This window comes from Oncorhynchus keta, chromosome 8 (assembly GCF_023373465.1).
Source record: "Oncorhynchus keta strain PuntledgeMale-10-30-2019 chromosome 8, Oket_V2, whole genome shotgun sequence".
NCBI lineage: Eukaryota > Metazoa > Chordata > Actinopteri > Salmoniformes > Salmonidae > Oncorhynchus > Oncorhynchus keta.
Window position 1 is genome coordinate 20,622,194 of NC_068428.1, and position 12,405 is coordinate 20,634,598.

Here is a 12,405-nt window from a genome sequence, read left to right on the forward strand (position 1 = left end):
GGAATGGCCAATTTTTAAAAAACAAACAAAAAATAAAAAAATAATATTTTTCTTAAAGCATGTATTTAAAAAAAAAAAATTAAGGTGATTTTGCATTATTTTCTTTACATTTTTTTCACAAATGACAGATTTTTACCTTGTCAGCTCGGATTCAATCTTGCAACCTTACGGTTAACTAGTCCAACACTCTAACCACCTGACTCATGAGGAGCCCGCCTGTTACACAAATGCAGTAAGAAGCCAAGACAAGTTGCTAGCTAGCATTAAACTTAATCATAATCACTAGTTGTAACTAAATCAAATGTATTTATATAGCCCTTCATACATCAGCTGATAACTCAAAGTGCTGTACAGAAACCCAGCCTAAAACCCCAAACGGCAAGCAATGCAGGTGTAGAAGCACGGTAGCTCGGAAAAACTCCCTAGAAAGGCCAAAACCTAGGAAGAAACCTAGAGAGGAACCAGACTGTGGGGTGGCCAGTCCTCTTCTGGCTGTGCTGGGTGGAGATTATAACAGAACATGGCCAAGATGTTCAAATGTTCATAAATGACCAGCATGGTCAAATAATAATAATCACAGGCAGAACAGTTGAAACTGGAGTAGCAGCATGGCCAGGTGGACTGGGGACAGCAAGGGGCATGGTCCTAGGGCTCAGGTCCTCCGAGAGAGAAAGAAAGAGGAGAGAATTAGAGAACGCACACTTAGATTCACACAGGACACCGAATAGGACAGGAGAAGTACTCCAGATATAACTACCTGACCCTAGCCCCCGACACAAACTACTGCAGCATAAATACTGGAGGCTGAGACAGGAGGGGTCAGGAGACACTGTGGCCCCATCCGAGGACACCCCCGGACAGGGCCAAACAGGAAGGATATAACCCCACCCACTTTGCAAAAGCACAGCCCCCACACCACTAGAGGGATATCCTCAACCACCAACTTACCATCCTGAGACAAGGCTGAGTATAACTACACATGGTTGAGATTACTCGTTTATCTAGCGTGTCCTGCATTGCATATAATCGATGCAGTGCGCATTTGCAAAAAAGGACTGTCGTTGCTCCAACGTGTACCTAACCATAAACATCAATGCCTTTCTTAAAATCAATACACAGAAGTATATATTTTTAAACCTGCATATTTAGCTAAAAAGAAATCCAGGTTAGCAGGCAATATTAACCAGGTGAAATTGTCACTTCCCTTGCGTTCATTGCACGTAGAGTCGAGGTATATGCAACAGTTTGGGCTGCCTGGCTCATTGTGAACTAATTTGCCAGAATTTTACGTAATTATGACATAACATTGAAGGTTGTGCAATGTAACAGGAATATTTAGATTGGATGCCACCCATTAGATAAAATACGTAACGGTTCCGTATTTCATTGAAAGAATAAATGTTTTGTTTTTGAGATAGTTTCTGGATTCAACCATATTAATAACCTAAGGCTCGTATTGCTGTGTTATTATGTTATAATTAAGTCTATGATTTGATAGAGCAGTCTGAGCGATGGTGGGCACCAGCAGGCTCATAAGCATTCATTCAAACAGCACTTTCGTGTTTTTTGCCAGCAGCTCTGCTGTTTATGAATTCAAGCCTATCAACTCCTGAGATTAGGCTGGCAATACTAAAGTGCCTATAAGAACATCCAATAGTCGAAGGTATATGAAATACAAATGGTATAGAGAAATATTCCTATAAAAACTACAACCTAAAACTTCTTACCTGGGAATATTGAAGACTCATGTTAAAAGGAACCACCAGCTTTCATATGTTCTCATGTTCTGAGCAAGGAACTTAAACGTTAGCTTTCTTACATGGCAGATATTGCACTTTTACTTTCTTCTCCAACACTTTGTTTTTGCATTATTTAAACCGCGTAGTGAACGACCAAAGATTTCAATACTAAAAGTGATGTAAGTAGTATCAATATGTGGTAAAAATCCAAACTTGGCCTATATCCTAATCTGACATTGGTGCAGGTCGTGTTCTTATTACGGTCTCTGGTAAACACACTATATCAAATAAAATTGAAGTTTATTTGTCACTTGCACAGTATATAGGTGTAAACAGTACAGTGAAATTGTACTTTGTACTTCCATGAACGATATCATCGAAGAGATATGTGAAAAACACCTTGAGGATTGATTCAAAACAACGTTTGCCATGTTTCAGTCGATATTGAGTTAATTTGGAAAAAAGTTCGGTGTTTTGATGACTGAATTTTTTTTTTTTTTTTGTTAGCCAAACGTGACGTACCAAACGGCGCGATTTCTCCTGTACAAAGAATCTTTTTGGACACTGAACATTTGCTATCTGACAGTCTCCTCATTGAAAACATCTGAAGTTCTTCAAAGGTAAATTATTTTATTTGAATGATTTTCTGGTTTTTGTGAAAATGTTGCATGCTGAATTCTAACGCTAAATGCTATGCTAGCTACCAATACTGTTACACAAATGCTTGTTTTGCTATGGTTGAGAAGCATATTTTGAAAATCTGAGATGAGTGTTAACAAAAGGCTAAGCTTGAGAGCTAGCATATTGATTTCATTTCATTTGCGATTTTCATGAATGGTTAACGTTTCGTTATGGTAATGAGCTTGAGGCTGTATTCACGATCCCGGATCTGGGATGGCTCGTCGCAACAGGTTAACTTGCAATGAAAATGACTTTCTGACAAAATTAGAAACATACAAAATCTGAAAATGTAGCTTGACCCTTACCTGTAAACGTTGCCTTTAGTTAGATGTAATCTGGAGATGGGTGTTATACAACAACCTTCTTTCTGTGTTATCTTTTTGGACTCTCCACATTTGGCAATCATCTTTCTGCTTCCACCTGGCATTCTTCTTCTGTGATATCTTTTCTTCCCTCCATTGTCACTGGAAGACTACAATGTCTGGTTAAATTTAAATGTTTCTACTTAGGGGTTTCCTTATTGTCTGATTCATTTTCAGAGTCAGTCAGTATGGCACCATCATCCTCCAGAAAGTACAGAGCTTTGCGACAGCGCTATTAACTTCAGGGAAGCAATGTTGAGCAGTAGCGCAACTTTTTCAGTTCTTCATGATCATTTTCAAAAGCCGCGGTTGGTAAGATTATCCACACATACGGAGCAGCACATGTTATAGATAGAAGCATGCTACGTGGCAGACAAATCTAACCTCCTCTCTCGGCATGTCTAGCCCACTCATTCTCAGACAATCGTGGTTAGCGGGAAGGTTTGTATTTTTCCTTTGCTAAACCATCTAGGCTCGTAATTTAACTTACTTATTTATAAATGGCATACAAGTTCCTTAGAAAGGTACATGGAAGTTCACATGTTCCTGAAGGAATTTCTGCAAAAAAGTGCATACAAGTGAAAACTTCATACCTTTCCTGTGACGTGCGCCGTAAGCCTAGTTTCTTGAAATGGGTCGCATTATGGTGAGCTTTGTTTTAGATCATTGAATCACAATAAAATCATAGTATGGAATTGAGAATTGCAATGCGTATCGGCACCTAAGTATCGTTCATATCGTGAGGTCCCTGGCAATTTACAGCTCTAACGTATACCTAGGTCTGTGATGCCAGTATTGCAATATTTTTTTCCTTTGCGAAAACCTCGAAGCAGACAACTATTTGGTCCTTTTTAAAAACCTGCTTTATGTAAGATATTGTGTGCTATAGCTTGGAAAATACATTTTTTGATGACGACATTACAGGGCTGTAAGACCTTTTTAGCGTGGTGTTTATGTTAATGGACAGCTTCCCACCAAGTCTAAGCAATGAAAAACAACTCTCATTCTCCCCCCTTCCTGGCTCCCTCACCTTACCTATCTCTAGGTAGTCCTGTCAGCCTTCTTCCTCTGCCATGTAGCATGAGTGTTTTAACACTGGGGCTCCATGTGCTACCAAGCAACAAAGGTCACTGCAAGGTCAGTGTGACTTCCTGCTTGCCTCAATGTAGACACAAAATGCCATGTTTTCACCTCTGGGTGCACTGTACTACCTCCCTGGTGAACCAAACTAACTCCCCAGGGAGACATTACATTCAGACAACCACTTGACCCTTTGTCCTGCACAGATCAAAGGCCATCCCAGGGCAAGAGTAGACTTTCCTAATATTCTACTGAGGGGAGATTACATGCACCTTTTTGTGTTAAAGTAACTGCCCAGTGAATCTCTTTAAATTCATATGTTAACTCACACCCAGATAATGTTGACACTTAACCCTACCTCAAACAGACTATAAAAAAAAATAATGGTTGCTATTTCCTCAGAACATGTCATCTCCCTGTGAGGATCAGCGGTCTTGAGGAGAATGAGCTGGCCAATCAGCGCATTCAAATTTTTAGTAACCTTTTATATACCCATACCATTCTGTTGGGTTATCCCCACACCATTCCAACATTGAACAGCTTCTAGCCAAGGTAGCCAAAATAATGGGCAACTGGGCATTTTTATAAATGATCCTTAGAATGATGTTAATTCAAGAATCACACCTGTGTGGAAGCACCTGCTTTAAATATATACAAAAGGAGGACTTACGGCAACACAGTTTAGAAAATGTCTGCGTAGTTTTTCGTACAGCACATCGGTTGGGTATCCCCCCCCCCAATTAAAGTATTTGCTCTAAGCATTATAATAATGTACACAAAATGGAAAATAGGAAAAGGTTGTGGAGCTTCAACAATAGCCCCTAACAAGACCGCAGAAGATATAATCGACAATGAAACAGATGGCTAATGCTAGTGCAAATAAGCTAGCAGCAGCAAAATAACCCTCATTTCGTGAAGTGATAGAGGAATTGCGCTCACAGGGTTACGAGAGGAACTTTGAGAAGATATACGAAAATAATTGAGTTCAAGAAGAACATTAACCAGACTCGACAAACAAAATTATACAGCATATCTACAAGAATGGGGGATGCAGAACAGCGCATTGGGGAAAAGGACACATGGAACACTGCAGTCAAGAAAATACTTGAACAGTCTTTGAAAAGCCATCACGCACTACAGGCAAAAGTGACAGAACTCAAAGGTTTTTCACGTCGAAACAACACTTTATTCCGTGCAGAGGGCCCAGAAACACTCTATGCCCAAATTCGTGGAGGGTCTATTCAAAGAAATACTTGAAGACAACACTGACCTGGGGATTGAGAGAGCACACCATGCTCTGCCCCCCACCAAGATCCTTAGTATTACGGTTCTTTAATCATGACTACGCGGGAGAGATAATAAAAAGGAAGGAATACACCCCCATCAAGAAAGTACTTAGCGGTATTTCGCTTCCAAATACCATTCCCGGCAAAATTGCGCGTATTTCTGGATAATGGCCGGGTTACATACGAGCGTGCAGACGAGGCGGCTGAGGACCTGTAGTCAAGGGGCATCCCAGTGGAGTATACTGCAAGGAGAAAGGCATCTTCAACGGAGGAAATACTCAAGCAGGCCCTCCCATGGATCATTTTCGGCAAGCAGTGTCGAAAGCGGGAAATCTCATCTGTGAGAAGATGTTCACATTCGAGAGACTCAGGCATTTCCAACGAGAAGATAGACACTGAATCGGATTTAACAGACTTAATAGTTACCGCGAGCTGTTGAGACATTGGGTTGTTACTGTTGATATTGCAATAGGAGAAATTAGGAATGCACGGTTATATCGGTGAACATATAGGAATTGGCTGACATTAACTAAAAAATGCCAACATCGTTGTTGGCCCAGATGTCTGGTTTAAAACTTCTTATGGATAGGGGAGACGCTAGCGTCTCAAGTGGCCAATAGCCTCGGGAAATGCATAGCGCCAAATTCAAATAAAACGCGAAAAAAAACAGCTTTCCAAAACACAACGGCACTACAAAACATTTCAAAAGTTGCCTATAAACTTTGCCAAAATATTTCAAACTACTTTTGTAATACAACTTTAGGTATTTTTAAATGTTAATAATCAATCAAATTGTAGACTGGGTAATCTGTATTCGATAGAGAAAGTAAACAAAACATGCACCATTTTCCCTCTTGTGTAACTATCAACAGGGTAATATTGTTCCAGGATGTGCCTCTTCTTCGTTTCACCAATGATTAACTTCAACCCAATTCCAAAGACTGGTATCCTGTGGAAGTCGTAGGAACTGAAATGGTCGCTATCAAATTTCCCTTGGCAAAGACAACTGGGGGAACGGTCAGAGGAAAAAAAAACATAATTCTGAAGAGTTTTTCCTCTGGGTTTTGCCTGCTACATAAGTTCTGTTATAGTCAGACATGCTTGAACCAGTTTTAAACTTCAGAGTGTTTCTATCCACACCTACTAATCATATGCATATAATATATTCCTGCATGAGTAGCAGGATGTTGAAATTGTGCACGCTATTTATCCAAAAGTGGAAATGCTGCCCCCTATCCTTTAACCTCTTGGTCCTACCTGGCACGCAGGCATCCCATCTAGAGCTCTGGAAATGCAAATGCACTACGCTAAATGCTAATAGTATTAGTTAAAACTCAAACGTTCATTAAAATACACATGCAGGGTATTGAATTAAAGCTACACTCGTTGTGAATCCAGGCAACAAGTCAGATTTTTAAAATGCTTTTCGGCGAAAGCATGAGAAGCTATTATCTGATAGCATGTAACACCCCAAAAGACCCGCAGGGGACGTAAACAAAATAATTAGCATAGTCGGCGCTACACAAACCGCACAAATAAAATATAAAACATTCATTACCTTTGACCATCTTCTTTGTTGGCACTCCTAGATGTCCCATAATCACTATTGGGTCTTTTTTTCGATTAAATCGGTCCATATATAGCCTAGATATCGATCTATGAAGACTGTGTGATAAACGGGAAAAAAATAGCGTTTCATAACGTAACGTCATTTTTTTAAATTCAAAAAGTCGACGATAAACTTTCACAAAACACTTCGAAATACTTTTGTAATGCAACTTTAGGTATTAGTACACGTTAATAAGCGATAAAATTCATCAGGAGGCGATGTCAATTCTATAGGTGTCTGTTTCGAAAAATGTCTTGAGAGCTCGACCACCACATCCGGTCGGAGACCGGAGGGAATCGATTCCCTTGATTCGGTTAGACCAAGAATCAATTGCGAATCAAATGACAAGACTCTAGACAACGTGTGGAAGCTGTAGGCACTGCAACCTCGGCCTCATTTAATTCGATTCACTTTGAACAATTCCTTGAAGTCGCGGATGGATATTTTTTTCCATTTTCAGTGATCAGATATTCCTGCACTTTTCGATGAAACGCACGTTCTGTTATAGTCACAGCCGTGATTTAACCAGTTTTATAAAAGTCTGAGTGTTTTCTATCCACACATACTAATCATATGCATATACTATATTCCTGGCCTGAGTAGCAGGGCGCTGAAATGTTGCGCAATTTTTAACAGAATGCTCGAAAAAGTAGAGGGTTGACTTAACAGGTTAAGAGGTTAACGCCTATTGTTAAAAACCGATGTCAAAGCTACCGTGCATACCTACATAACATGACGTAATGACGCCCACAATGTCTGTGTGGATCGAGCAGTCACCAAGTCGAGCAGTCGTTTGAAAGAGTAAGAAAATGTCAGCGAGCCAACTCAAAAGTGAAATCCTTTAAAGCCAAGATGATTGAATTCATTGCCCTCGACAATCGACTGTTCTATGTTGTGGGTGATGTTGACTTTTGCCGACTGGTCAAGCACCAATACAACCAGCCTGAAAACGATGACCGTAGTCATTTTAATCATTGATAAAAATAATTTAGGAATCCTTGTAAGTATTAGCTAGATTGCCACTTGTTGATCGGTTCATAAAAATAAATAGCTAGCCAGCTAATTTACCCAGTTGCTAACGTTATAAGTTAGCTTCATCTGGCTCGTGAGGCTGGGCCTGGTTGTGTTGTGAAGCTAGCCACAATGAGGATTCGGCACAATAGTGGACTTTGCGGTTAGCATTACAATAAAAGTATGGCAATTCTACTATTTGTATTCATTTGCAACACTGTCAATGACTGACAGTGATGCAAATGAATATAAATGTATGTATGGCATACTTTTATTTTGAAGGCTAACAGCAAAGTCCACTATTGTGCCTAATCCGAAATGTGGCTAGCTTCAAAATAGATGGGTCCGACCACAAATAATCAAATAAGAAATGTCTTATAAATTAGGGTTATTTTAATGATGACACCTAGCTATATAGCTAGCTAACTAGAGCAACTGAAACAGATTGTCATTTTGCTATGTTTTTTGGGGAAGAACATTGTTTGCATCCATGAGGAAGCTAGCTCTTTCTTTATGACCAGCCCTGTAGTTGCTTGAGACAACTTTACCAGCATCACAGCATATGTATCGATGAATTGTTGTGACATATGAGTGATAGTGTAATCAACGTGTAATGACTACGTAAAACGATTAAAGCCTTTACATTATTGTGCTGTGCAGTCATATTCAGGTACTGATTGGTCAACAAGCTTATTTGACGTGTATCTATTGACACGCAAAGACCCAAACGGCATTCCATAGAAATTCTGGATGAGAATGAACAATGTAACAGCACAGCAAGTAAGTGAAATAAATAGGTTATCAGTAAAACATACTCAAAGTGGGGACATATGTAAATGCCAAAACTTTTTTTTGTGCGCGTGACCTTTTAAGTAGGGAAGTCAGTTGAGAACAAATTCGTATTTACATTGATGGCCCGGATGCTGCTTGGCCAATTGTGCACCGCACTATGGGACTCCCAATCACAGCCAGATGTGATACAGCCTGGATTGGAACCAGGGACTGTAGTGATGCCTCTTGCGCTGAGATGCAGTGCCTTGGACCGCTGCGTCCGTGTGTGTAACTATTTAACTGTACTAGAATGCTTAAGGCTGCAAAAATCGTTCAATGTTGGTATTTTTGTCAAGGAAAATATAGAATATCGTTATCAGTCAAAAATGTTATATCGGTGCGTCACTAGGTAATATGTTTCCCCCCTTAATGCTGAGCAAGGGTAAGTAGCCAAAAGTGTTTTCTTGAAGGACAAATTCATGTATGATCACATTAACATGTCTATCTCAGGGTTAATGACACCTTGACAATGGGGTGACAGAAGGGCATATCAAGGGGAGGATTCATGATATGCACGCATGACCTACAGTGGGGCAAAAAAGTATTTAGTCAGCCACCAATTGTGCAAGTTCTCCCACTTAAATTACAGGCCTCAACTTTTTAAGTGGGAGAACTTGCACAATTGGTGGCTGACTAAATACTTTTTTGCCCCACTATATATACTTGTCGCTTTTCAATTGTCGCTTATACACGTCAGTGAATTACAAAATATTTTCGGTTCTAACGGGTCCTGTTTGCGACTGCATTACGCATTCTTATATTTGAGCGAGGGGTACCACCTGCGGACAGGCTCATCCCCTCAAACCCCAGAGGCAAGAGACAGTCCTCTGACATGGGAGTCCAAATACCAAAGTATTTCCCTACTTTGGTTTACATTATCGTTCTTGTTTTTTTTGTTCATTTTTAGGTTCATGATAAAGCAGGCAGATATGGTGCACAGGGTTTTTATTTATATCAATGCATCATTGGGAGTATAAGGTCATAAGTCTCAATGTAAACACTGGGGAGTGACATCAAGAGAAGTAAGGTCATAAGTCTCAATGTAAACGCTGGGGAGTGACATCAAGAGAAGTAAGGTCATAAGTCTCAATGTAAACACTGGGGAGTGACATCAAGAGAAGTAAGGTCATAAGTCTCAATGTAAACACTGGGGAGTGACATTAAGAGAAGTAAGGTAATAGCAAAGATGAAACTGGAGAGAGGTGACATACTATTCTGGCAGGAAACTCACTTAACCACACCTGAACACGAGAAACTCAAGAAAATTGGATATAGGAATACTTTTTTTCTTACAAAATGGGAAGAAGGGGAGTTGCAATCTTGATCCCAAATTCAGTTAATTTTGAGTTTGTCAGAAATGAAAGACCATAATGGAGTTTACTTTACTCTAATAGCAAACCAAGAAATACTCTATGGAGGTTTAATACAAGCATGCTGTGAGATCCAGCATTCAAGGAATCGGTAAAGACCGAATTGAACGTCTATCTGGAGAATAATGATAACGTTGAAGTATCTCCTGCTACATTGTAGGATGCAGCTATGGCAGTTATTAGAGGAAAGATCATAGCCACATCTCTGAAGAAAAAGATTAAAGCACGAACCGCTGAATTTACAGGAAACCTTAAACTTAGAACGGCCCCAGTCATTACAAAGACCCTCCTATTACGAGAGATTCAAGGGTAAGTCGCTCTGGATAAGAGCGTCTGCTAAATGACTTAAATGTAAATGTAAATGGGTAAAACAACAAATTGACCAGATTTATAGTGAAGAAGAGGAAAAAGCTCAGATTCCTGAAACAACGGTATTATGAAGCAGGCTCAAAGGCAACGAAATTACTAGCATGGAGACTCAGGAAACAAGCACGGAATACCATTTTCAAAATAAGACCCCAAAACAAAGATTACATGTAAATTGGATGAAATACAGAATGCTTTTGAATCCTATTACACATCTGTACAAGCAACCAGAGAACGCAGATGCACAGACAATAGTTTTATTTTTTTAATTCTCTATCTCCCCTCAATTGGGGCAGAGCAAAATGATGACAAACTTCGGAAGTAACTACTGAAGAAATTATTAAAGCAATATCTAAAAGTAAACAAGTCTCCAGGCACTGATGGCTTCCTTTTTTAAAGAATGGTTCAAAGCCTTCAGAGAACAACTAACACCTACTTAAGGCCTGGTTTTAACTGGACTTTGCGGGAGGGGAGGGTTTTCCACCCTCTTGGAGAGAAGCCATCATATCTGTAATCCCAAAAGAGGGTAAAGGTAAGAAGGAATGCAGTTCCTATAGACCAATTGCAATTCTTAACACGGGTTATTAACTATATTCATCAATAATAGCCAAAAGAATGGAAGACTTAATCCCAGAATTGCTTGATGGGGATCAAACTGCTTTCATATGAAATAGGCAGACACAATTTTTTAAAAATGGGATACACACAAGGCAATTCTTGTTCTTGTGGAAATCTTGGTTAAAATATCCCCAATTCAATGGAATTGCAACCCTCTGCATGCACACTGCACTCATCCATCACATATACAGCTGATTCTCAAGATTTTGCCCACTTAGATGTTATTGAGCCCACACTACTACACTGTCCGATCCAAGGACTACATGCTTTCTTGTAAGTTTTGATAACAATACTGGGTGGGGTGAATATATATATTTTAAGACATTTTGTCTTCACTATTACATAGTAGCCTACTGCAAAGTGTGTTTAAATTATTTCTAACTTGTTAACAATTTCTGCTAGTTAGTTTTTGCTAACGTGTGGGTTTTAGCTTGCTTGAGCTAGCTGAGTGTTAATTCACCTGTTTCCATACATGATTAATTTTAGAACAAAGGAGTTAAATTGCTTGACTATGTATCTGTACATGAAATTGTATTTGTTTTTCACTGCAGCTAATGTAAAAGGATAAGCTGTGTACATTTGCAAATACTGTGCCAAATCATATGTGTTGCATTCTTCAAAGATGCAGAATCGTCTGGCCAAGTGCATTAAGTTACCTCAGCGCTCACAACAAGCAACCTCTGACAAAAGACCCCGTACTTCTATTTGAGGTAAAAATGATGAATCCGACACCTTATTGGTAGCAACAGCTCATGGTCCTCCTGGAATCAGTTTTTCTTGACTCAATGGAAGAACGTAAAAAGAGAAATGCTAATTAATGTTTTGCTCAAGCTGTGTATGCAACTGGTTCACCTCTGCTCACAGGCGACGTGTATTGGAAGAGATTTCTGAATGTTCTTCGCCCAGCATACACTCCTCCAACCAGACATGCTTTATCTACTCATTTGTAATGAACTACATCGCCACCACTCAACCAGGGATACACAACCCTCCGATACACAACCCAACCAAGCCGCACTGCTTAACACAGCGCGCATCAAACCTGCTTGCAGATGTAAGAGAAGAAATCCATACTGCCCTGCCCACTTCACGGTTGCTCCAATGCGTGTGTTAAGGAGCAGTGTGGCTTGGTTGGGTTGTGTATCGGAGGACGCATGACTTTCAACATTCGTCTCTCCCGAGCCCGTACTGGAGTTGTAGTGATGAGACAAGATAGTAGCTACTAACAATTTGGATACCACAAAATTGGGGAGAAAGGGGTAAAAAAAAATATTTTTTTAAAGAGGATCCTCCTGGATGATGTATTTTGGGAGAGAGTAGTCAGCAGTCAAACTCCTGATACCAATAGCAGTAGCCATTACATGGATTGAGGGAGACAATGCCATCCTGTCTGATGTTCACTCTGCTTGCGGATGTAAGAGAAGAAATCTATACTGCCCTGCCCACTTCACG

At 39.9% G+C, this 12,405-nt stretch overlaps 1 protein-coding gene across 5 annotated transcripts in view; it reads left to right on the forward strand.

The window, feature by feature from the left end:
* LOC118386979 (RAC-alpha serine/threonine-protein kinase-like) overlaps window positions 1-12,405 on the forward strand; it is a 70,633-nt gene that overhangs the window by 24,995 nt on the left and 33,233 nt on the right. Inside the window, exon 2 of one of the 5 annotated variants that reach the window (XM_035775045.2) lies at window positions 2,247-2,359. The exons of the other annotated variants lie outside the window; for them this stretch is intronic. The gene's annotated coding sequence lies outside the window, so the exon portion shown is untranslated. The remainder of the gene's footprint in view (window positions 1-2,246; window positions 2,360-12,405) is intronic. 5 annotated transcript variants of the gene reach the window in all.